The sequence below is a fragment of the Chiroxiphia lanceolata genome, chromosome Z (assembly GCF_009829145.1).
Source record: "Chiroxiphia lanceolata isolate bChiLan1 chromosome Z, bChiLan1.pri, whole genome shotgun sequence".
NCBI lineage: Eukaryota > Metazoa > Chordata > Aves > Passeriformes > Pipridae > Chiroxiphia > Chiroxiphia lanceolata.
In genome coordinates, this window is record NC_045671.1 from 58,276,297 (window position 1) to 58,302,483 (window position 26,187).

Consider the following 26,187-nt stretch of genomic DNA (forward strand, 5'->3'; position numbering starts at 1 on the left):
GGGTGTTACTCTGTTTGGAGGCCTCCTTTCTTCGTGCAGTCCCTGCAGCGCCTGAGGGACAGCCGGCGCGTTTCTGCACGGCTCACTGGGCACCTGCAGCGGCTGGGTGCAGGAGCACCCTCGGCAGCTCCGCGTGCTCTCAGCACTGTGGGAGAAAACGCAGGTTCCTCGCCAAGGAAGTTGGGATTAGCTCGATGGAAAGGTGTTCGAGCGTGCCACCGCCTCCATCCTCACGAGCCAGAGGGAAGCAGAGAGACTTTCCAGGTTTTATAGCAGATCAAAATAAAACAAACAAACAAACAACAAAACTGCCCCCCCCACCCCATTAAATTTTATTTCAAACAGATGTGAGCGGAATGAACACGGCATGTTCAGGTTCGAGCTCTGCATTTTCGTGTTTTTTTTAGCATAGCACGGTGCCACGCGCGGACGATTTGTCACGACGGCGCAGCGATTTCGGATACCGCGGGCATCGCTTCACACGCGCGCAGGACACGCGGGGCGGGCGGGGGACCTCCCGGCGGGACGGGAACCCTCTTCCCACTTCCCAGCACCTCCGCCGGGGCCGCCCCGGATCGCGGGGGTCCCGCACAGCCCCCGCCCCCCGGTCACGTGGCAGCGCCCCCCGCATTGTGACGCAGCGGGGCCGGGCGGGGCCGCCCCCCCTTCCCTCCTTCTTCTTCTTCTTCTCCTCTTTACCTCCTCCTCCTTCTCCCGGCCGCTGGCCGGTGGCGGGGCAGAGGCGGAGGGCGGGGCGGGGGAGCCGGGCCGCTGGCGGAGCGCTGCCTGCACCGGCGTAGAGTGGCGGGGGGGCGGCAGCCGAGAGGCGTCACCTGGGTCTTTCCCTGTCTCCATCACCCCGCGGCTGCCGTGGAGCGGCCGCGGCCGAGCGGAGCTCAGGGCTGAGGTGAGGCGAGGGCAGCGGAGCCGTTCGGACGAGGGGCTTTGTTGCCGCCGACAGCGCTGTCCCTCGGGGCGGCGGGAGGGGGGCGCGGAGCCGAGCCCGGGGGGTCCCGCGGGGGGTGCGGGTATTGCCGTCCCTCGGGGAGTGCGGGAGCGGCGCTGCCCGGGCGGCGGCGGACGCGGCCGGGGGGGCGGGAGCGGCGAGCGGGGGCCGAGCCCCAGCCCCTGCCAGCCCGCCCCGGGGAAGTGCTTTCCGCATGAAATCAGGGCTGAACGCGGGGGGTTTTGCTGGGGCTGAGCGCATACGTGATGTCAGCCCCGCGATGTGCCGCCGCGAAGCCCTTGTAGCGCGGTGTAAGGCGCTGACACTCGGAGCCGACCCAGATCCACTGCTGCTCTGCTCGGAGCCGGGCGCCCGGGCGGGGACCCGGCTGTCAGCACCCTCCTATCCCGCCGGGCAAGCCGAAATCTGGAAGAAAATCAAGTAGGAGTTGCATGTTTGTAACTGGGGGGGAAATAAGTGCCAAGTTGTCGGGTAGAAAAGCTGTGCCAAGGCTTATACTTGGGTGAGCCCAAGATCGTGTTTTTGCAGCACCAGAGACCAAACCTTTTTCACGCTCGTATCAGTGAGCATTTTTGTGTGAGCAAATGCAGTTTATATGAAGAAGAGCTCGAGGATCAGGTCTGATGGTACTGGATAAAGACCAGCTCCCAAACAGTCTCTCTTCATTGTCAGTGTCATCACCTGACGGCACTTTCAGGTGCCGATTGGCTTAAAGCCACATCTCTTACAGAGATATTAGTCAGTCACAACTGCTTTTCAAAAAGTCTCCCCAACCGAAAACCCACCAAAGAACTGCTAGTGCCTGCGCTTCCATGGAAAATCTTGGAAGCATAGCCTCGTTTTACACCTCAGCAATCCAACAGCAAAAGGTAACTGAAAAGAAGTTTTAAAAAATTATGCTTAAGCAAATCACTTGACTATTGGACCCTTTTGTGTTATTTAAATGGCTGAAGAAAGTTATACAATCATAGCACTGGAAAATCAAAATCACTTTATGTCTTGTGCAAATATCACTGGTTCCGCAGCAAGAAGTAATGTAGAATGATGTGCGTGTATTTTAGCCTTGTGCAGCATGCTGTAGCAGACTTTCATGGTGTCCTGCCCTTAGTGAATTTAGGAGTTATATGTACTGCATGTACTTCCAATGAGCCATAAAAAGCATGACCTTTTGCCTAACTACCACCCATAAACATGAGCTTCTTCAGCCTAAAATCCTCTGCAACTAGCTCATGGGTGAGCTCATGCCTGTTGAACTTGGTAAGCCACTTCTCTCTTTGTACTGCTAAGCCTGCAAGTATGCCTCGTGTGATACTGGAACCGTAGTTCGAAGATTTTGCAGGTAAGCTGGAAACCTGTTTTCGAGAGCAGGCTTGGGGAGTTGCTCAAGACAGAGTGAGATGTTAAACACAGTAAGAAGCACTTTTCATGTATATAAAACAGTTAGAATTTGACCTGTGCAGTTGTCAAGAAGACATTTGCCTCATCACTGTAGTTACAATTGGAAAATTGTAACTTTTGCTTTTGGTGTTCCATTAGTTAGCGCAGAGACATACTGCCCATGCCTAGTGTGAAAAGGCTCCCTTTGTAAGGTGTGGTACGTCTAATTTCTGCATGTTTTCGTGTGTCAAGACCAGCTTATGCAAACTGACTGTTCCGCTTATCACAGGCACTGACACTGTCTTAAACTGACAATTCAGTGATTTTTCAGGTCTTTGTGGTTTCTGGTCTGTGTCATTGATTCAGCATGCTGCAGAAAGCATATGTGGCTTGTGGCTTGTTGAAAAAATGGGTAAAATAGAATTACATCAGAGGACTGGCCCAGTGAAGAGTTACTCCAAATCCGAGGAGCCTATTAAAAAAACTCTCCTTTTTCTGGAGTGAGCAGTCTGGTGTGGGCTACTCAAAATGCTTTAAGTGGCATTTTGGCATAAGGAGATGGACAGTGTTTCAGGTTCTATAGAAGTTCTACAGAAGGTAGTAAAAGTTGTATAGAAGATAGTAAATCATATTAGATAGAAGCTGCTCCTCTTCTTAATGTTTTTTTCTCTAGTGACAGCAACATGGCAAGTAAGTATGACATGAGTTCTTTGGGCCAGCTTCTGAGTTTACAAAGTGCTGCATGTAAAAAAAAGTAGACTTCTTGGACAAAGGTGACTATGCAATACTTTGGGAGATTCTGTCCCTTCATGAAGTACTGTGAATAAGTGATAGGTAATTTTTTTTTTCATGAATGAGAAACTGTGATCCCAAATATTATGTATTTTGTAACCACTTTTTGTCCAGACATCAGCAGAACTTGAAAAACTAGGAAGTGCCCCTCTGCTTCACAATTGTGCGATCTTCCTGGGAGCCAATACTTGTTCCTATGCAGACTCCATAGGTGTAAGAAGTCTTCATCCCACACATGAATGAGAAGGGATACCACCCACACTGGTGCAGCTCTCTTCCTCACACAGTCTCCTGGATGTCCCAGACCCCTGTTGTATCTACACCCACAGCAACTCTGTTCTTCTTGGACCCTTGTCTGATTAGAAACAGGGAGGGGCAAGTGGGATGGCCCTGCTGTTGCCACTATAGTTTCTGTACTCTGAAGTGGAGACATGCATGTAGCGTTGCCTCCACATGTGACAAGATGCCAGCAAGAAAGGAGGAACACACAGCCAGAAGCAGGCTTATGGGGGTTATTCAGCTGTCATGGCCAGCAGCACAAAATTTAAATTGGCAGTAGTTGTGACATCCTTCAGTATGCATGGAGTGGTGATGCCGCATCTCATGAGCACAAAGACCAGTAGTTCCAGCAGCCTTTGTGGGATGCAGCAAGTTATTTCCCTCATCTGGCTTTTAAATGTTTCAGCGGACTAGATGAGATGTGCAGCACAGCTTTATTTCCAGCCTTGCCTGTCTCTGATTACCTACATGAAGCTCCAGAAGCAACCCATGAATCATGAGCAAAGAGGGGAAGAGAAGGGAACAATTACCCTTTTTGTTTCAGTTTTATTAGGATAAACCTACATCTCTTTCAGGCTACAGTTGAAAGTAAAATGTCAGGAGAAGCATATGCTTATCCTTCCTTGTGCAGCCATGATAATTATAGTTAATGCCAAGTAAAATAAACAAAAGTTTGTATTTTTCAGGTGAAAGTCTTTGTAAGGAATCCACTTGCCAATGCTTTACTGTGTATTGCTTAGAAAATACAGTAATTTTCTGGAGTTGAAATATATATGTTCCTTGTCAAGATTAAAAATATGCTAGAAAAAGTTGAGAAGTGTTGGATTTTGGAGGGTCAAATAGTTCTTCTCGACTGTTGTCAGAATAGGGTCATAACTAAACTAAAGGAAATAGTGCTTAGATTATTGGCAAGAGGACTTGGAGTAGCATTGTGTCTGTGCTCCCTCTTTTTCTGGCAGATCTCTTTTTCTCGAAGGAGGCAGAGAAGATAGACTTACATGGAGCAGGTGCAGAGAAAACACTAGAGAATTTCTCTTTAAATGCAAATATGGTTCTACAATAGATTTATATGCACCGTGGAACCATTGGAAACAAGAAAATAGAACATATGCATCAGATACTTTATTGATTTAAGATCCTAAGAGAGCTTTAAAGTGAGTGGGGAAAATAATTCATTATTTTGGTAGAAATATCATCTGCCACTTCCCTGTCTAAGGTGGTACTGTGATTTCATCCTCTAAGATAAAGCTCTAAATGATTCAGGGGTCTGAAGATCTTAGAGTTATCAAAGAGAAGTACAATTGAGCCACCATAGTTTGGCAGTCAGGGCAATCCTCCATTATGTATATTTTGTTGTATGTTAAGGGGTGTTTGCAAAAGCTTACTTTGAACATGAATGGGGTTGATTTGCACTTTATAAAGAATTATTGAGCGATGCTTGAAAATGTGTTTTTCCTCATTAAAGCATAGCATTAGGTTTGTAAGGTTTGCTATAAGCATTTCCTTTTCAGTTCTGTTTCTTCCTCAGTTCTTGTTTGCAGTCAAACTGCTGGCATTATTTTTGTTTATACCAGAGAAAAAAGCATTGTTTTACTTATCTTTTAAACTCAATACAGTGTATTATATGACCTCTCCTTATATATAAATCCTCCCTCCCTTTCCCCTTCTGCTTTATTGTTACTGTATCAGTCTGGAACATTCCATTTAAAATGTAATTCTAATCAGGAACTTAGCACTTCCCTTCAACCCCCCCATTTTAGTCAACTTGTTTACATCTTAGAGTAAAAATCAAGCTGTGCTACATAGCTTTCTTGGAACAGGCTGCCCAAAGAGGTTGTGAAGTCTCCTTCCTGGGAATATTCAAAACCAGCCTGGACATGATCCTGTGCAATCTGCTCTGGGTGAACCTGCTTTATTAGGGGGATTGGATTTGATGATCTCCGAAGGTCCCTTTCAAACCCAGCTATTCTGTGATTCATAACAGGGGCATGCACATGATTGTGATTTGAAGCTACACTGCTCTGCTGGTTATCCATCCATTTAGTTCTTTTGCAGGGTCTGGCCACACTGACTGGCTTTTTTTTTTTTTTTTTTTTTTTTTTTTAAGAATTAAGAAATGCTTTTAACTGTCCAGACTAACAACATATAACTGCTGCCATGCTTATATGCGAATGTACCTACCTCATGTTCTTGTTTACTAAAATACAGCCCTAAATATCCTTCCCTTTATATGCTATACTGTCAGTTCCAGTTGAGTCCCAGCAGTAAATATATGAAGAGGCCAAGTTGCTTTTGAATTGGCTCAAGATTCTAAATATTGAAGACACTTATTGAATATTTGTAAAAGCTATCTCCAAGATGTTTTTAAAAGCAAACAAAAAGCACCAAACAAAATGAAGCAGAATATATTTGGGAAATAGTGTACACAGAAGCAGAAGAGTGCTAGTAGGGTAAATGAGCTGTGTCACGTTCCCTGACCCACACTTCTATTGTTCTAAGTCTAAGTGTACTCGTTTTTCCTCTTTGTACATGCAAAGAGTCTTAAGGTATGTGTTTGAATTATGTTAATTTCTGAGATATTATCATTTTGCAAACTCATATGTTGAATACTGGATAAAGTACAATATTTATGCTTGTTGCTAGGACATGGGCAAAAACTTACCTTGAGTTGTAGAATGGAATCACCAGGAAATGGAGTTATACTTACGTCATTAATTACTTGCTTTTCATTAATGTTGAAATTCTGACAGGCTTGGTGCTGTGACCACTTCCTGGGTGAAGAACCTTCACCCTCTGATTGATGAACCTTTTTCTGATATCCAGTCTAAAGAAAGCTTCCCTGACACAGCTCTATGCAGTTCTCTTGGGTCCTGTCACTGGTCACCATAGAGAGGAGATCAGTGCCTGTCCCTCCTCTTCCCTTCATGAGGAAGTTGTGGACTGCAATGAGATCTCCCCTCAGTCTCCTCTTCTACAGGCTGAACAGACCAAGTGACCTCAGCCGCTCCTCCTACGGCTTCCCCTCTAGGCCCTTCACCAGCTTCCTACCCCTTCTTTGGACACCCTTTAATAGCTTTAGATCCTTCTTGTATTGTGGTGCCCAAAACTGCGCAGTACTCAAGGTGAGGCTTCACCAGCACAGAGCAGAGTGGGAAAATCACCACCCTTGGCTGGCTGGCGATGCTGCAGCTGATGTACCTCAGGACACTGGGTATTGTTCTTTTGATGATAAGAACTGATAGTAGTGCTTATGTAGGTATTAAATTGACATTTTTAAGGTAGAGGAATGCTTCCCTGTGCTTGTTGCACCCCAGGATATAATTGATCCTTTTTTGATTGCCAGGACACATTGCTGACTCATAGTGAAGTTACCATCAAGCAGAACCCTCAGGTCCTGTTCCACAGTGCCTCTTGTTCCTTCTCCAGCCGCTTGTTCCCCAGTGTGTCCCTACATCTGGGGTTGCCCTGTCTCAGGTGCAGAATCTGACACTTGCCCTTGTTAAATTTCATCTGCTTGGTGATTGCCCAGCCCTCTAATTTGTCGGGGTGTCCTTTCAAAGGAGTCAGCAGCTTCTCCCGGTTTGGTGGAAACTGCTTGGCGACTGGAAATTTCACTATGATTAAGTGCTGAGGTGCCCGAGTCCAGACAGCTAACTGAAGCACAACTTTGCATGTGCTTACAGTTTCCAGAGAGACAGGCAGCAACAAAGGATTTTTATCCCTGCACCCAAAACTTTCTGTATTTCACTAACTTGCTTCTTCCCATGATAAATTAACCCATGAGTAATCCCTGCTGCTGCGATCCAATTCCTACCAGAGCTTTAATTGTCTGAGTCAACACTAGCTTGTGTGTCTTTATACTCTCTGGTAAGGCAGCTAAGCATGCTGAATAACTGCATTCCTTCCTAACTTGTCTTCTGGTTGTCATTTAGCAAAATGCACACAAAATCTCCCCAGAGTGAACCATTTATTACACAGTTAGTTTAAGAACATATGTAGATCCCTTTGGTCACTTGCTGGACAAATGGTAGTAAGCCGTTCTTGAGAGAATGCAGTGTCTGTAGTAGTCTGTAGCTAGTAGAGGATGTAGTGGTGGAGCTGTGCAGCAAACCAGTGTTTGGGGAGAGAAGGTCCTGAATTCGTAGGACTTTATCAGCTCCTGGCTTTTTGCCTCACAGTAAGTTCTGCCCCTGGTAGAGGCGTTGTTGGTATCTTGATGTTCTTCTGAAATCACTGGCCTTGAACCAGTAGATAACTGAGGGGAGACCTCATTGCAGTGTACAACTTCCTTGTGAGAGGAAGAAGCATGCAGGCAGGGATCTCTTCTCTGCGGTGACCAGTGACAGAATCTGATGGAATGGCCTGAAGTTGTGTTAAGGGAGGTTTAGGATGGGTACTAGGAAAAGGTTCTTCACCCAGAGGGTAGTTGGATACTGGAACAGGCTCCCCAGGAAAGTGGTCACAGCACCAAGCTTGATAGAGTTTCAAGAAGCATTTCGACAATACTCTCAGGCATGTGGTGTGACTCTTGGGAATGGTCCTGTGCAGGGCCAGAAGTTGGACTTGATGATCCCTGTGGGTCCCTTCCAACTAGACATATTCTGTGATTGTGTAACTAATATGCCTGCTTCAGTTAGGGGTTCAGAATCCAGCATTAGTAATACATGAATAGGAATGAGTGCTGTTTACAGGTAACACGATTGTCTCCATCTGCCTGTAGAGTGTAACAGTGTCTCTTCCTCAGAGGTAAAGCTCAGTGAGTTGCTGAACATGAAGGTTCAGGTTAACCTGGCCTGACTTTGCAAATCCCCACAGGAAAGGCCAACCAACGTGTGTTACAGTGTACTCAGGAGTACAAGGGAAGGAGGTTCTGCAGAGGACAGAATTAGCACAGCTAATAGAATTTAATAAAATGGACACTCTCTCTAGCATGTGTTCCTCATCAGGTCCCATACGCTTTACAGTAGACTTCCAGACTTTTCTTTTTGCAAATGCAGTTTTTAGATGAACGTATCTACAGTAGCTCTGTTTTTGGATGTGTCTACACTGCAATCGAGTAGTGTGATTGCAGGACATGCAGACAGCTCTGTAATAGCTTTGATCTATATGTGATATCAAGACATGCCAGCCTAGACTTAAAGGAGGGCTTTGCAAGCCTTCTGGACAGATTGTTAAACCATGCTGAAGTCTACTTTCATCTGTCTCCACTGCTATTTTTAACTGTGCTCTCTCGATTTGCACTATCGTGGATACTCCTACACACGGTGACATAATTCACAACTGCATGCCCACTGCTTTGCCGCAACCTTGTTGGTGGATGCTCTGCATCTGGACTTGTGTTTCTTTTTCTTTGTACTGACACAGTCTTCATTTCTTTTCCACTGAGTTTAATTGGCTAATTCACTATATAATTCCTCTCTGTAAGGAATTATAGAACGGGCAGTGGAGTGTAGGAGAGACTTCTGGCAATTTTGCACTCCAAAAATTAATTTTAGAGTCCCTATTCTAAATTTGATTGTTAAGTTCAACCTTAAAGAACCTTCAGATCCAGGCCACACATTTTTGCAAGAGTTAAAATCCAGATGAGAGACCAGGTTGAAGAAGTGGTGTTAGAAAGTGAGCATTTTAAAATGTCCTTTATCAAAGCACTGAATCTAGGCCACAGGGAAAAAAAGAAGTGAAATTATATGAAAAATGTCAGCAATAACAGTAAGATTACTATAATATATAAAACACAATCCAACTCTGTTAAAAAGGCTTTGAATGTGCTTTTTTAAGAGAAGTAATGTGTATGGGTTTTGAACATTTCAAAGAAGATGCCAGCACTACCAAGAGTTTCTTGTTGTTTTGGTTTGTGGGGTTCTTTTATTGGTTTGTTTGTTTCATTGGTAGGGCATTTTCAGTTTTTACTTTTTTAATTTATGTAGTAAGCATTATTTTTAGTTTGACAGATTAGTTGTTAAATTATGCTACATGCTTGTCAATGAAGTGTGCTTCCAATTAAGGTAGCACGTTGTATGAGTAAAGTTTGACGACGAGTATACTTGCATATCAGATTTTAGTATTTTTTAATTCAGAAATAGCCTCTCCTCTCCTTCTTAAGAACCAAACAACCAAACAAAAAAACCCTGCAGAAAACTGCAAAACTGATCTATATCGAAGGATATATTCTGAAAATACCTGTTGAACATCCAGTTCTTTTACTGGACAATTTTCATGCTATTTAACAAAGACAAGGGAGAAAACATGGTTTGAAAATTGAAGTTAGGATATAAAAGGATTAATTCATGCAAATTTTTTTCATGGCACAAAAATATTTCACATAAGAGTGAATACTGTCAAACAGAGTGGAATACAAAATAGACTCTAATAAAGCATGTGTTATGTGACATGAGACATGCTTTAGAGGAGTAGCATGAAGCTGAGCTTTTTAGCCTGGTGGAATGCTGCAACTTACTTGTCTGCCAAGAAAATATGTTGTTTCTAGATAAATGCTTAAACTGAAATAAATAAAATCTTCTCTTATCTTTTATTAAACACTTCTTTAAAAGAAGTACTTCTTAGGCCTGTTCTTGACACCTTTCTGAGGAAAAAGAATGGTGTTAGTTCACTGGATGCTGTGCAAGAATGCAAGCTAAGCCTGGTTCTAGCACCACATGGTCTTGAATAAATGGCTTAACTCTTTTCACCTATAAAATTGGAAGAAAATATAATAGGGAACCACAAATTGTCAATAGCAACATCTTTTTGTACCATGGAGATCTAACAGTTTTTTGGTTTGAGATTCATTGTTTGTGTTGAACAGCTCCAGCATCTTCAAACTATGAGACTCAGTGTATCTACCATGGTGTACTTAGTCCTTCTCAGACCCCTCCATAATCCTGCATAATGCTGGGGACATCATGTAGTCCCACAGGACTGTTCTCTACACACACTGTATGCTGGAAGCAAAGAACTCTGTGTCTTCTGGTTAAACCTCCTTGGAAAAAAACCCAAAACCAAACCATAATTGGAAATTACATGAATAGTTAGCAGATTTGCGATGGTTACAAAGTCAGGTGCTTATAAGGTAAAAAATGTGAGAACTGCTTCATGATGTCCTTGCACTTCCCCTTTTTGGCAAGTTGTATGGTGGTCAAGAATGTTTAGTAGACATCCTTGGCTCATTTACTAGTGGAGCTGGAATACACATAGACAACAGGGGAAAGAAACAATCATCACAAAGTGGTGGGTGCTGGAAGGAGCCTTAAATACCATCTAGTTTCAGCCCCTCTGCCATGGACAGGGACACCTTCCACTAGACCAGGTTGCCTAAAGCCCCATCCAACCTGGCCTTGAACACTTCCAGGGATGGGACATCCGCTAATGCACTAGGCAACCTGTTTCAGTGCCTCACCACCCTCACAGTGAAGAATTCTTCCTAGTATCCAATCTAAACCTGCTGTCTTTTAGTTTAAAACTCTTGTTCCTTGTTTTATCTCTATAAGCCCTTCTTTAAAATCCCTCTCCAGCTTTCTTGTAGGCCTTCAGGTACTGGAAGGCCACAGTGAGGTCTCCCTGGAGCCTTCTCCTCTGCAAACTGAACAATCCCAGTTCTTTTACAAGACATGCTCCATCCCTCCAATCATCTTTGTAACCTTCTTATGGATTTGATCCTACAGGTCCATGTCTTCTTTTCTGTTTTGAGGACCCCAGAGCTGGGTGCAGCAGCTCAGGTGAGGTCTCACGAGTGTGGAATAGAGGGGCAAAATTACGTCCCTCGACCTTCTGCCCACTCTCCTTTTGATGCAGCCCAGGATGTGATAGGCTTTCTGGGCTGTCAGGTACACACTGCAGGGTCACATCCAGTGACTCATCCACCAGCAATCCCAAGTCCTTCTTCTTGGTGCTGCTTGTAATCCCTCCATCCCTCACCCTGTATTGGTACCAGGGGTTGCCCCAGCTCAGGTGCAGCACCTTGCACTTGGCCTCTTTGAACCTCATGAAGGTCCCATGGATCCACTTGAGCTTGTCCAGGTCCCTCTGGATGGCATCCTGACTTTCAGGTGTGTCAAAAGCACCAGTCAGCTTGGTGTCATCTGCAGCCTTGCTGAGGGTGTACTAGATCCCTTTATGTATGTCATTAATGAAGATATAACATTGGTCCCAATACAGACCACTGAGGGCACCACTTGTCACCAGCATCCATCTGGACGCTAAGCCGTTGACCACCACTCTCTGGATTTGATTATCTGACCCGTTCACCAGACAGTCTATCCCTATCTCTCCAGTTTAGAGAAAAGGATGTTGTGGGGGACCATGAAGTCCAGATAAATTACATCCTCAGTTCTTTCGTTGTCCACTGATGGAATCACTCCGTCGTAAAAGCCACTGGGTTGGTCAGGCAGGACTTGCCCTTGGTGAAGGTGTGCTGGCCATCTAGAATCACCTCCCTGTGTCTTCCACATGCCACAGTAAAGCTTCTAGGGGGATCTGTTCCATGATCTTCCCAGGCACAGAGGTGACGCTGGCAGGTCAGTAGCTCCCAGGGTCCTCCTTTCTACCGATTTTAAAGATGGGTACAATGTTTCCCCTTTTCCAGTCATCTGGGACTTCAACTGACTGCCATGACTTTCAGATATCATGGAGGGTGGCTTGGCAACTACAATACGGAGGACCTGGTTACACAGAACACGGATATGGTGGAAATACTGAATGCATTTTTTGCCTCAGTCTTTACTAGCAAGCCTTCAGGGTGGAAAGGTTGGAGCAAGGAAGATATACCCTTGGTAGAAGAGGATCGTGACAAGGAATACTTCAGCAAACTGGTCATAAGTAAATCCATAAGTAAGACCCTGATGGGATGCATCCGTGAGTTCTGAGGGAGCTGTCGCTGTCAGATGTCATTGCGAGGCCACTTTCAATAGCCCTTGATAAATTATGGTAACTGGGAGAAGTACCTGAAGGCTGGAGGAAAGCAAATATATTCCTATCTTCAAGAAACACAGGAAGGAGGGCCCAGTGAACTACAGGCCAGACAGCCTCACCTCAATCCCTGAGAAGAGGTTGGAGAAGCTAATCCTGGAAACCATTTCCAGGCACATGAAAAACAAGAAAATCATCAGCCATAGTCAGCATGGTGAGGAAGTTATGCTTGATCAACTCAATAAACTTTTATGGTGTAATGTCTAGCATGGTACATGAGGGAAGAGTGGTGAATGGTGTCTACCCAGACTTTAGTGAGGCCTTTGACACCGTCTTCCAGAAGATCCTCACAGAGAAGCTGTCTGTATACAGACTGGAAAAGCAGACAGTGAGATGGCTTGAAAATGGGCTGTATGGCCTAATCCAGAGGCTTGTTAGCAACGAAACAAAATCTAGTTGGAGACCAGTGACTAGCAGTGTATCCCAGGGGTCAAATCTTGTTTAACATCACCATTAATGATCTGGATGGTGGGGCACAGTGCACCTTCAGCACATCAGCAGTGGCACATAGGCCAGAGTGTTGTGCTGCCAGTGAGAGGGACCTGTTAGGGCTGGAGAAGCAGACAGACAGTAACCTCATGTTACTGCACTGAAGAGCAAAGCCCTGCATCAGGGGAGGAACAACCCCATGCACCAATATATGTTGGAGGCCATCCAGCTGATAAGCAACTTGGCAGAAAAGACCCTGGTGCTAATTTTGAGGAAAGTTAATGTTTGCAGTAAAATTGCTAAAAGTTTTTTTAACAATATTTGTTGAAGAGGTTGAACATGAGTGGCAGTGTACCCTTTTGGCAAAGGCAGTGAATGGTATTCTGGTCAGCACTGGACAGGGTATGTCCAGCAGGTCAAGGAAGCTGAGACATCCCCTCTATTCAGTAGAGTGAAAAGAGAGGCAACAGGTGCAGTGCTGTGTCCAGTGCTGGGCTTCCCAGTATGAGTGACATGAGACTGGAGAGAGTCCAATAAAGGGCCATAAAAATGAATAAGCGATTGAAGCATTTCATGTGAGGAAAAGGTGAGCGGTCTGGGACTGTTCAGTTTGGAGAAGGAAACCCAAGGCAGAAATCCTGTCAATATATAAAAGTACCCACTGGTAGGGTACAAGGAGAACTGAGCCAAGCTCTTCCCAGTGATGTCCAGAGAGAGAAAAAGGGGCGACAGACACAAACTGATACACAGGAGGTCCCTTCTGAATATCAGGAAACGTTTTTTCACTGTCAGAGTGACCAAGCACTGGCACAGGTTGCACAGAGCAGTTGTAGAGTCTCCATCCTTGGGGATACTTGAAATCCATCTAGATGCAGTCCTGGGCAACTGGCTCTAGCTGATGGTGCTTGCGCAGGGGTTTGGACCGGATGACCTCCAGAGCTCCTTTCCAACCTCAACTGTTTTATGATTCTGTGAAACACTGTGAAAAGAAGAGACAAGGCAACAGTGAATAGCCTGTGTCTCTACCTCTTTGGTGGTAGCCTTGTGTGTTGCTAACCATGAAACCCAAATCATTATATGGCTGATAGCCATGAAAGCCATATGCTTTCATATTTAGGTTGTCTACACTGAGCCTTGTGGTGTTGGACACATACATGAAATGAACTGCAGTGAGAGCTGTCTCCCACTTCTGACAGTGATCAGTACAGTCTGGAGATGTGGACAAATACACAGGAAATCCCACGTGCTCTCATGTTTCTCATCCTGGCCTCTTTGCTGTTATTCTGTGGCTTCCTGTAAGCACCTTTGTCTGTGTTTCAAATTTCTGGGTAGGGATAATAATGCTTTCTCATCCTGTAATGGAGACTGTGAATGAATTAAGGAATGTTTGTGAAACACTTGGACAGTACTGATGAGCATCCTTGAAAAAGCTGATCTTCCACTCACTGTGGAGCTTACAGAGTTTAAAATTAGTAAGATGTATTCTAGTTAAATGCTGGATGAGAAGTACAAGAAATGAAAATATCCACCTGATTTTTCTGAGTAGTTTGGCTGTGCTTTGCATAAAGTAGGTATCCTTTTGCAAAACATATAAGTATGATCCTTCAGTTAATCTCTGTATCAAAATCAGTACATGTAAATGAATGTGCCAATGCATAAATTTTGTGACATTGTAGTTTTTGATGTAGTGAGGCTCATTTCCTTAACATAGTTTCAAAAATGTAATTTTTTTCCCTTGGTAAAGTGTTTTAGGAATCTCTGAAAGAAGACACTACAGAATTACAGCTTAAAATAATATTACTACTTCTAAAGTTGGAACTTCTGCCACCTCATCCCACACTGCTGTTGGAGCACTAACAGCTGTACAACTGAGCACTGGTGTTGGTCTTATCTTCATAATATTTTAATATCTAAATATTTTAAGCAACTAATATTGGATAGCAATACTCTATGTATAATAGCATTGTATACCTGCAGCAGTAGAGTTGCAGTCTATTTCTCATTACTCAAATGAAAAAATAATGACAGTTTCTGAAGGACAGCATTCTGATCTCTGAAGAATAATTTAGCTGGTTTTCACTGAATTTTCCAGTTTCCACCAAACCTTAACTGAAAGAAAAGGTTCTTTTTTGACAGTGCTTAAATTTACAATAGTTTACACTGCTAACTTTTAAGAATTTTCGCGAACAACTTCACAGGCTGTGTCTGGGAATAAAGTATGAAAAATAGTGAAACTTCTCTCCTGTCTTCATTTAATTTTATCAAACTGAAGATATTTTCATAGATGTTAGTGGTCATTGCTGATTTTGAGGGAAGTTCATGTTTGCAGTAAAAGTTAAAAGTTTGCTAAAAGTTTTTTTAACAATATTTCTTTACTTGAAAAAATAAATACCTGCAATATATTCATACAGTATTTATCAAATTGATGTGATTCTTCAAGTAATCTCGAAAGTGGGTTGGTCAGAGTGACAAGGAGAATGAGTTCTTGTGAGTGAGTTTTTGAGTTCAATGTTTCTTTTTTTTTGGCCCATGGCCACCATATGCACAGATACAATTCATCTGTGATGTACCCTATGTAAGGCTGACTCACATATCAAACTGAAGTGTATTGCTGGTCACACACTGGTGCCTCAGATCCAGACTGTGAGTAGAATGTACTTTGAATAAACACGAAGTTTGAAATTTGAAGTATCGCATTTTGTTAGAATTTAGCTTTTGGATATACTAGTGAATTTCAGTGCACAAAGGATGAGACAGTGGAATTGATCACCCATATATATTAAAAGAGAGAGAATAAAAAAGGGTGCAGTTGGAAGACAGAATAGGAAAGTGGTTTGATCCTTGTTGCAGAGAAACAGGCGTTGGACCAGAGAGCAAGATGGTGCATAGACTTCACACAGATGGTGGATACACTTGATATATTGTGACCCTTGCAGGAAATGTTACTTATATAGAAGTTTTCCCTTGAATCTGTAATTAAAGCTCACATGAAGCAAGAAATCATCGTGGGACTGAATGCAGGATATATATTTTGGCAGAGAAACGTAAATGAGGCAAGTTCTAAATTTCTGACTTCAAATACAGCATTTGGATGTTGCAAACTTGAGAGTACTGTTTGGCATTAGTTCTTTTCCAGGATATTTCTAGAAATAATGGAACTGGCCACAATGGGACGACAAGGTGTTGAAATTATACTTGGCAATTATTGAATTTGGGTTAGGTAATTTAAATGAGAAAAGGAAAGATACAGGAAAGTGTTTGAAAAGTACCTTTTTCTCATTCTAAAAATAATAATTAAAAAGGCCCTTGAAACCTCAACATGACCTAACAGATGCTTTCAGCATTAAAAATTTTTAAGCAAAGATATTGTAGATTACTTGGTTTATTGAAACAACACATATAAATGAAATGTGTTCTTCAATTAATAAAAAAGTACTTTAGAAAGATTTATTGGGATGATATACTGCTTAAATTAATTCCATATTGTTCTATGATCAGTGCCACTGCGGAAGTAGGGTGAATAAGAGTGTTACAAGGTGTTAAGGAGAAACCAAAGCCAGGTTTTGTGTCACAAAACTGCTGTATCAAATAGTATGATTTCATTTAAGTGACTGTACCGAGAGCAGAAAGTTAGGAAGGATCACTGCCCCAGTGATACTAACCCCAGTGCTGCTGCCGTTGATTCAGCAGGAAAAAGAGAAACCTCAGTTAATGATTTTAAATGAGAGTGCAATGAGTCACATCTGCTTTATTAAAGACATTGACATAGAATTCCTCCTCTCCCCCCAAACCAATGCATGGTTTGGAAAGGCTGAGCTTGCTATGCTTGATTTCATCCTAACATAAGCGTTGGAGCCTACATTAGCAGCAGTAGTTACCATAAGCCCTATGCTGCTCTGTCTTACTTTGAGGCCAAGTATCTGATTCCTTGTGGATGCTGTTACTAGAGTGTATTATTTTTGGATTTTTACATAAGAACTAGGCTACCAAAAGAGGGCAGTTTTTTATTTCTGTAGTTCATGAACTCACAACAGCCCTGCAGATGTTCAATATTCATTACCTTTGCCAAAAGACAAGAAGTTGTGAATGCTTTTATGGCACAGTACTTTTCAAATTATACCTGGAGTAAACTGCTGTTAAATCAAACTATCATGAATATTTTTATGTATCACTTTCTTCTCAAGTTGATTATGAATTGTGTGCAATCATTGGTTTCCTGCACATTCTGCTTAATTATCCTAAAAAAGCACATCTCCAAGTCTTGCTTAAGTAAGTACAAGAGCAGTGTGTACACTTACACATTCTTTGTCCTGTAGTGTTTCTTTATGTTGGTAAAGTTTTATGTTACTTTGGAGTGCTGTTCAGATGACGCATGGGCTTAACACTTTTAGGCTCCATTTAGGATATAGCGGTCGAATTTTTTTTTTTCTGTGCATTTTCTGTACAGGATGAGTAGTGGTTGTTGTCTTGACAAATGGCTTATCGTATGTTACAAGGGGGATGTAGAAATTCAAAGCAAGGCATTCTTGGTATTCAAATAGTTAATTCTTTCCTCTAACAATGTTACTGAATAGCTACACAAGGCTCTACTTTCTTTCTTTTCATTAGCAATGTACTGGTTGTGAAAAATACCTCAGAAGTCTGGTCAGTTGATCTTGCAATCATCATTTAGCAATTGCCTCCTGAATTAGAGGGAATAAGCACTGGTTTTGCTGTAGAATGCACTGTATTTCAGTCACTGATATTCTTAGAAATAATGAAGTGAGCTGCAAATAATCTTGACATGAAATAATACAGCATTTTATGTCTCTCAGTGTTCCAAGTGACCATGACTTGATCCATGTAAGTCTTTGGTTCAGTCTCAAATCTAGGTTTAATGGAGGATTTGTAGACATGTTGAATGGCACTTGTACTTGTATATGATTGATGCAGTGTTCTATATATATATTACAGTTCTGCATTGTAAATTATTTGATGTTTTAGTATTAAAAACAGATGAAAACCTATAGCTTTAATATTATATATGCAGAGAAGATGGATATATTCATACATACTCTCTGTATTTATGATTGTTGAATCTCTATACTGTATTAAAATGTATTATTCATTTCTGCCAACAATCATGAGTCAGTGGAAAATAATGGGTGCAATCATTTGAAAAATGCGCATTTGCAATCTGCTTGTATTCATCTCAAAGTTCAGACTGCAGATGTGTAACCATTCATTTTACTGTTCTCAGTGATGTGTGTAAGCCTCCTGAGGATTCACATTTATGGACTTCCTGTATTGCCATTGGTATTAAAAGTAGAACAGATAGGTAACATGAAATAAAATCTATTTCTGCCATAGCATTTGCTGATATAAAAGGCAGTTATTAAAAAAATCAACACTCAAGCTGATTTTGTTAGTGCAGCTGCTGTATTTTTACTAGTAAAGTAATAAATTCAATTTGCAGTGGACTTTTCCTAGTAATTGCAAACATTGTATGTACATTTTCTCCAGGGAGTCACACTTGGGAGTAGCAGCAGCTTTTTTTCCTAAAATTTTGCAGGAACTAGAGAAAAAAGATGAGTATCTTTTAAGCATAGTTTGTTAGGAAAGCTTTTCTGGTCAGATTTCACACTTCTAAAATGATTGAAGAACAGAATTGTTAATTCCTGATGTTTCTGCTCAATCATAACTTTCCATGGAAAATTATGTCATATGCAATCTCCTGATCTATATGTGAATGTATTATTTTAACCTGGGTTTGGTGTTAGCATTGAATTACCAGTACTCAAAACAAATGTATTTGAAGGCATCTTTGGCTAGTTCTGCTTAAGAAAATATTTTTAAAGCTCAGAGGAAATACAGTGAGCTGGTTACTAGCTGCACAGTTTAAAGTTGAGCCTTTGTACTTCAGTGTTACAGAGTATATCAATGGCAGGTTCCCCACTGTTGTGCATGTTTTGTTTTGTTACAAATTGTTCCAGGTTGTGCTTCTGGTCTAATTAAATGTTATTCATATCTTGGTAGGATATGTATTTTTTTCCCCTTTGGTACAGTTGGTTTTATTTTGGTTTAGTCCATTCATTGATATTATATCCTTTATGTTTTTTCACCATTCAGTAAGCAAGGGAAAAAGCCCTTCTGTAGACCTTCTTAACAGAACCACTTTTTACATGTTGCTGAAATGTTGCAATTTCAGAGACTGTGTTGATTATAGGGATAGTGAAGCATGATTAATTATAATTTCAGTCTTACTAGAATCTCCATAAGAAAATATTACAGTATCAATCCAGTGCTGTAATTTTGGTTCTTGAAACAGTTTGGAATCCAAATAAAAAAAAAAAAAAAAGGCTTTATTTATTTATTTAATTAATTATTTATTAAAACATGCTAAGGCTGATGGCTGTGATGGGGGAGAAAGCGAAAACCATGTTTTAACTACAGATATAGTGTAGCAGTGTTCCATAAGTGTATTTTAGATTTCCAACTGCAACACGAAAAATATGAGTTTCACCAGGATCAACAGAAACGAATATTCTTTTCCCATAAATGGAGTGGTTTAAATGAATCAGGATGCTTGAAAAATTGTACCACTTGGAAAATCTTTTTAAAATATTTGCAGATTACAATTTTTCTAGACTTGAGCCCTCAGGATGAATGTAATAAGTAACGTGCTTTGAGGGAAATTGCTTCCATAAAATTAAGAAAGTGAAAAAGTCACTAATGCTGGTATTTACATAATTCTGCAGAGTGAAAGAAGTCATTCTCTTTCTTGCTTTGGAAACTAAATTTAGTGTACATTAAAAAAGAGATAGTAATAATTTTTTGCATCCCTTAGTTAAACCCTGTGGAGTACTATTACATTCATGGCTGAAAGTGGGACGATAATCAATACTTGCTCTTTTCTAGACTTAAAGGGAGCTTTTCATATATCTGAATTGAAAGGTACACGTATGTCATAACCTCTCAGGGTTACAGTAGCTTCACCTGAGTTCACTTTGGGAGACTAGCTGAAGTAGCAACCCTGGATTTCAGAAGGGTAGGTGAATCTCAGTTACATTAGCAATAAATCCTGTGTGGTTGTTCAGTGTAAATCTGAATTTAAGGTTTTGTTGTAGATTAGGTGGAGTGGGATATTCTATAGAATTGCTTATTATATTCAGTCCTGGTTTCTATATACATACAAGCATGCAACAGTATTTTCTGTCCTATTGAGACTTCCAGCTGATTCTGAAAGATCTTCCTTAGACCTGACTTTCCTTAAGGAAAGATCCACTTTCCTTGGCATTAAAGGATTAAGCATTCCATACTAAAAGGTCCTGCTAGATTTTTATAAAATTTGTAAAAGCATTAACTAACTTGCAGGCAAATGGGAAGCTGAGTCATCTTGCAGGGAAGAATGTGGCTTCATAAGTATTTTGATGATGGGCTCTTTGAATCTGTGAGTTGAAGGAGAGATTAGTGTCTTTACCACTTACAGTTCTACAGATATGCTTAATCTCTTGTCAGAAACTCTTCCATAAGCTGCTTAGTTTCTTTGTGTGACTCTCCAGCACTTTATGGCTCTGCATGTATTTCTGCAAATCCTCAAAGAACTGTACTGCTACAAAATTCAGTAGCTCATCAGGACTTGTGCCGGTGCTGCATCTGTGAGTGTTTGAAAAGCCAAAGTGGGTGAAATTCTTCATTACTGGTCAGATCTTTGAAAACTTGGCTATGAGGGCTGGAGACTATTGGATTTAGGATTTCAGACAAATTCAGGATTCGCTTGCCCTAGTTATTCTGCCTTCTCCAAACTCAGTATTGGGCTTAAGTTGCAAAATTTGTGTGTCTGAATAAATGCCTATTCAGGACAGTATCTGTACTATAGTTTATGTAAGGTTTTAATATGATATCCCAACTATTCACAAAAAAGAACTGATGGTGATGACATAAGGGACATTCATATTTTACATGAGCCTCAATCACCAACTCACAGAGAACTCTGACAGCTGCAGACAGTACACTCTTTTCTTTGCCCAGACAGGGTTCTCCTTGGAATTGTAAGACATGTGTCATCTCCTAAGAGCATTTTTGAGAGTTACAACTGATTTTTGAGTAGCAAGAACATACTTTTTGAAAGACAGATTTGCTGGATAACAAGCGACTTAAGATTGTACGCAGCAGCAGCTGAGTGGTGAACTGACATAGCATTCCAGAGTTTCTGCTCAGGCTATATGGCTGTGATAAATATCAGGGAATCATCTATAATTGAAATACCACATGAACATCCTGGGCCACATAAGGTTCACAATTTTGACAGTATTCCAAAATTCAGCTTCTGGGATTGACAATGCTTTTTGCTGTGTAGTGGGATATACAAACCAGGAAATCCTTGTTCCTCCGTGCTCAGCAGATGTATTGCCCCTTTACCTTGTAACAAGTGAATGGAAAAGGTTGGATCTGGTTTAAAAGGAATAATCTCTTAAACAGTTGCAACTGGTGCTGATGTGTTCTGAGTAGGATTAAAGCTGTCTTTTTTCCCTAAAACTGGGACAGACCCTAACTGGAGTGTTGTTGCGTGTTTCAGTGTATGTGAAAAAGAGGCAGTAAAAGAAATACTCCTTTGTTGGAAAAATGGAATAACAGTCTTACAACACTGCCTAGCCAACTGCATTTATTCCCAGTGAAGTGACTACCCTTGTACCTTGGTCACATGCCAAGACTGATGATTTGCTTTATAGATACAGAAAATTATGTTAATAAAACTACAAATTATAGTGCTACTATCCATAAGCACAAGCTTTCCTATGACAATATGGTTTACTTAAAAACTAAACATTATAGCATTGATACTAAATTGCTTGCGTAGATTTTAAACCAAATCTAGCCAATCACTGTTTCTGCTTACTTGTCAGTTGTGGACAACTACATACTTGCTTGTCATGCTAAGCTACTGTCTGCCAAATATTCTCAGTTTCAGTTGTTGTTGATTTTTTTCCTCTTCAGTTAATAGATCTATTCTGCGTTTCTAATTTTGTTCTTTTATACCCTTCCAGAACTAGAAGTAGAAATGTTGGTTGGTATAATTTTTAGTGAAAAAATAAGGGACTGTGGTCATACATTTGGCCATACATTCTTTCAAATCCCTGTCAACATGTTGTACTAAATGTAACAGCTGTTCCTGGTGGGCCCAAGAGTCATCACTAGAGAAGAGTTTGTGTGTGGAGTTCAGGCTATCTGAACAGAGGTAGAGGAGTTAGGAGGTCTGGAAATGATGATGATAGCTCAGTGGAGGGAGTTGGGTTCTTCTCTTTGTATGATAAGAGGCTCAGGCATGCAGTTCATGTGTCTTAAATTAAAGTCCTTCTCAGTGGTCATCCTAAGTGATATGATTGTATAATTTCACTTGTGAAGGCTAGCTGCTAGAAATCAGAATTGGGTGTTAGTTAATAGTTACCAGAGATTGGAATTATCTGGTTTTGGCATGCTTTTCTGTCACCACAAACAGAAAAGGAGTTGGTGTAGCAAAAATGAAGCTACAACAGAGTAAAAAGCTTAATTTCAAATTAGTCGATAAGTAAGTGTATCTCTGTTGTTACCTACTGATTTATCACCGGGGTTCTCTCTGTCTTGCTAACTACATGATCTGGATAGAGTTATGAATGACTACATGTTTAGTGAAGTTTGAGTAGAATATATAAAAAGAAAATAAAATATATTTTAACTGTTGGGATAGGCTCATCCTTGTTATCATTTCTGTGGTTTTTTTAATTACATTTGAAGTTTTGAGGTCATTGCCCCAGTTTTTCATTTGAGGGTGATTTTTTTCTTCGTTCAGCTTCTTCATATGCTTGAAAAGGAGGCACTAACTAAACTGTTTCTGTCAGCTGCAAACATTTCCTGTTATCCAGCTCTGATTTTTCCTACTGTTGTCACCCATGTCCATGTATTCTGGTGTTTTTCCAGACAACAAGGCTGCTTTTTGGCTCCTTCATTTCCTTTCCATGTGTCCTTAATTAACAGTGACACCCACAGAAGTAGCTTGAATCCTCTAGGCAGAACACTGAAAATATTGGGCTTTAAGAGAGTCACATGTAACAGAGCAGGGAAGTCTGAATAGTTGTCTGGAGAGTAGACTCCTGGATAGAAAGTAACAGAAATTCAAATGAAAAGTTTTTCTGTTTGTTTTAGTAATTTATAGCATGGAGTCAAAACCAAGAGATAGATTTAAACTTCAGTGGTAGAACATTTGTGGTCTGGTTTCCAACTGTAGTAGCAAGTCATTGTGGCCAACTGACATCCAAAAAGTTAAAAATACTACTGCAATATTTTTGCATGTGGTAAAGAAGGAACACTCATTTAAAAATTAATCTTACCATCTGTGATATTTCAACATGGAGGGCATCAGTTATAAGTTTCTGTATATTCACTAAAGGTCTGATTTTTTTCTTTTTCTCTCCTGTATTTTCTGCAGCTATTTCTACAAATGCAGCATATGTGTGAGCAAAATGCTGGTAAATCAGAGTAGAGGAGTTCTAAATCCACTTTTTAAAAATTTACTAAATTACACAGGGCAGAAGTGTTGTCTTTTCTAATCTATGCTGTCTTTTAAATACATAATTTCAAGTTGCACAAATCGTAAAGGTCAGGATTGTTCCAATGAGTAGAAGACAATGAGGCATTGCTGTTTATCTGTCTGGAAAACAATTCTGGAAAAAATAACAATTGAGAAAGAAGATGATGTGTGAGACAACATGCACAGTAGTGCTGGCAGAGTTCTGATTGCTACTGATTTTGGTTTTGGTAAAAATAGATAATTACAGTAGGTGATATTGGATCACAGAGCTCTTCAGAAAGACTAATTGCTAGGTTTCTGATTTGGAATATCAAAGAACTATATTTGGAAAAAAAAGTTCAAGATATTTCTTGCATTTTTGTCTGGTTGCATTCAGAATGCTTCCATGTCTAGTATGGTCTGGTTTCCTTTAACTGAATTGCCTTGTTTGATGCAAGAAGGCAAAAACTCAGTTAAGAAGAAGTGAAGAAAACATAGCTGAGAAAACCATGCTGTCCATTTTAGAATCTAAAGAGTAATCTATGTTTTCCAAGTGGTGAAGTTTTTTAAAATTTTCATCGATGTTAGTGTTCCCCATCCAGAAATTTGTGACTTTTATTTGTCCCTAATGGCTTATAGATATTCAGCTGAATGACAATTAGTAAGGGAGCTGTGTTGATCTGTTTGTGTTTTTTCTGGCATATCAGTCGATGGTAATAAAAAAAAAAAAGTGAGATCAGTTTCAAATCCTCTTAGCAACCACATAAAAAATAACAACTGTATTGATTTCTCTGATAATTGCCCTGGCAGAATGGTAGGAGCATAGTGGTACAAACATAATGAAATGCATTTATCAATAGACTGTGTTGGGTGTACTTCTTTAGAAACCTGCAGTAAGATGCTGTCAGTAGGGGGTCTAGATGTAAACTTCCATAGTCTCTTTTGCAGATTCATGAAACTGCAGAAATCATGAAAATAGGAGGGAAAACAAATACTGCAGAATACCTGTAGCAAAAGGTAGACATTTGAAAGGAAAAGCAAGAGTAAAGTCCTCTTCATTAATCTAGCAAGTTCCTTAAAAGGATGTGAAGCATCGTTTGTCATACATATGTTCTAGATTTTATGTAAGAGAGTTTGTGAGAAATATTTTCAAAGCCTACTGGGATATAGTCAGGATTATGGCAATTTCCCATAAGAACATGTGTTTACCAGCTCCAGCTTCCTTTTGAAACACTGTTAAAGAATTGCTTTCATGAAGAGAGTTGTTTTTTTTCTGTTTGAACAGGCAGAACAAACAGGATATCTTGGTCATAATGAGCAGCATAATGAAATGATAAGTACAGCCTAATTGCAGCTTGTTTATGTCATGATTATGCAAACAATTATTTTGATAGGTATTTCTGTTTCTACATACCCTAAGAAGCCTTTAAACAGGATTTTCTCTTTTTTGTTCTTATCTCTGTTGAATTCTTCAATATATAAAAAGAACACTAAAATGAAAAATAATTGAAACCATGCCAACTTTTGAAAAAATTCATATAAAATGCAAAATTAGTCTTCATCTCTACCTTGGGTTTAGTTTTCAAAGTTGGGTATCTTATAATATATGTTTGAAATTTTCTGTTATCACACACATTTACAAACTACAAAAATAATAGATAATAAATGCTTAGAGGAAGAATTCATTGTTAATATGATAGCCACCATAAATAATAGTCCGTAAATCTTTTCAGAGATCTACTTGAAAGAATCCCATGTGTTACAGCCCTGGAAAGAAGAGTCTGCAAACACTTATTGATCATAGGATCATATAATAGCTTGAGTTGGAAGGGACCTTAAGGATCATGGGTCCTGATGGAATCTACCCCAGAGTAATGAGGGAACTGGCAAAAACACTTGCCAAACCACTCTCAATTATCTACCAGCAGTCCTGGTTTACTGGGAATTAATGAATGTAATGCCCATGTACAAGAAGAGTCGGAAGGATGATCCGAGGAACTACAGGCCTGTCAGCCTGACCTCGGTTCTGGGCAAGGTTATGGAAGAGATCATCCTGAGTGCCATTACATGGTACATGCAGGACAACCAGGGGATCAAGTCCAACCAACATGGATCAAGCCCAACCAACATGGATTTACAAAAGGAAGGTCCTGCTTAACCAACCTGATCTCCTTCTATGACAAAGTAACACACTTAGTAGGTAAGGGGAAGGCTGTGGATATAGCCTGTCTAGACTTCAGTAAAGCATTTGACACCTCTGACAGCATCCTAGAAAAACTGGCTGCTCATGGCTTGGATGGGTGGACTCTTTGATGGGTAAAAAACTGACTGAATGACTGGGCCCAGAGAGTTGTGGAGAATGGAGCTAAATCCAGTTGGTGGCCGGTCACTAGCAGCGTTCCCCAGGGCTCAGTTTTGGGGATGGTCCTGCTTAACATCTTTATTGGTGATCTGGATGTGGGGATTGAGTGCACCCTCAGTAAATTTGCAGATGACACTAATCGGGTGGGAGTGTTGATCTGCTTGAGGGCAGGAAGGTTCTGCAGAGAGAACTGGATCAATGGGCTAAGCACAACTGCATGAGGTTCAACGAGGTGAAGTGCTGGGCCCTGCACTTGGGTCGCAGCAACCCCCTGCAGCACTACAGGCTTGTGGAGGAGTGGCTTGAGAGCTGCTCATCAGAAAGGGCCTTGGGGGTGTGGTTGACAGCCAGCTGGATATGAGTCAGCAGTGTGCCCAGGTGGCCAGGAAGGCTAATGGCCTCTTGGCCTGCATCAAGAGTAATGTAGCCAGCAGGACCAGGGCAGTGATCATCCACCCTGTACTCGGCACTGGTGAGGCCACACCTGGAGTT

The 26,187-nt window shown here is 41.1% G+C and overlaps 1 protein-coding gene across 3 annotated transcripts in view; it reads left to right on the forward strand.

The window, feature by feature from the left end:
* The first annotated feature begins 797 nt into the window (after positions 1–797).
* The window catches only part of SNCAIP (synuclein alpha interacting protein), a 91,211-nt gene continuing 65,821 nt past the window's right edge, over positions 798–26,187 (forward strand). For all 3 annotated transcript variants that reach the window (XM_032676250.1, XM_032676251.1, XM_032676252.1), the window contains exon 1: positions 798–907. The gene's annotated coding sequence lies outside the window, so the exon portion shown is untranslated. The remainder of the gene's footprint in view (positions 908–26,187) is intronic.